This window comes from Penaeus monodon, chromosome 32 (assembly GCF_015228065.2).
Source record: "Penaeus monodon isolate SGIC_2016 chromosome 32, NSTDA_Pmon_1, whole genome shotgun sequence".
NCBI lineage: Eukaryota > Metazoa > Arthropoda > Malacostraca > Decapoda > Penaeidae > Penaeus > Penaeus monodon.
Window position 1 is genome coordinate 26,393,976 of NC_051417.1, and position 381 is coordinate 26,394,356.

General features: G+C 43.0%; 1 protein-coding gene across 2 annotated transcripts in view; it reads right to left on the reverse strand.

Moving 5' to 3' along the window:
* Positions 1 to 381, reverse strand: part of LOC119593775 (protein draper-like) — a gene marked incomplete at its 3' end in the record, with an annotated part of 60,455 nt that overhangs the window by 1,927 nt on the left and 58,147 nt on the right.

Below are 381 nucleotides of genomic sequence, written 5' to 3' on the forward strand. Positions count from 1 at the left end.
GGATTGTCCACCTACATACACCCTGTCACTCAGACCACTTTTTCAGACACTGAATGCACCACTTTTCCTGTGTATCTTGAGGTAAGACTAGTTCAAGGGGTGGAGGGAAGACATCCAGACGAGGCAGTGATATGTGGGGGAGGACCTCTTGTAAGGAAGAAACCACATCAGTCAGAGGTTTTGATTTTCACAGTTCTACAGGGCTGTGAACTCTGGTAGGTCAGAGCCTGTTAACGCCTGTGTGATCCCCTGGTGAATTCACAGCCACCTGAATAACATTACTACTGATAATGACCCTGGTAACTCTAGAAACATTTTTGATGATGCTTTTACAAAAACAAAAACAAAAATAACTATATCAACAACAGCTACATCAATAGC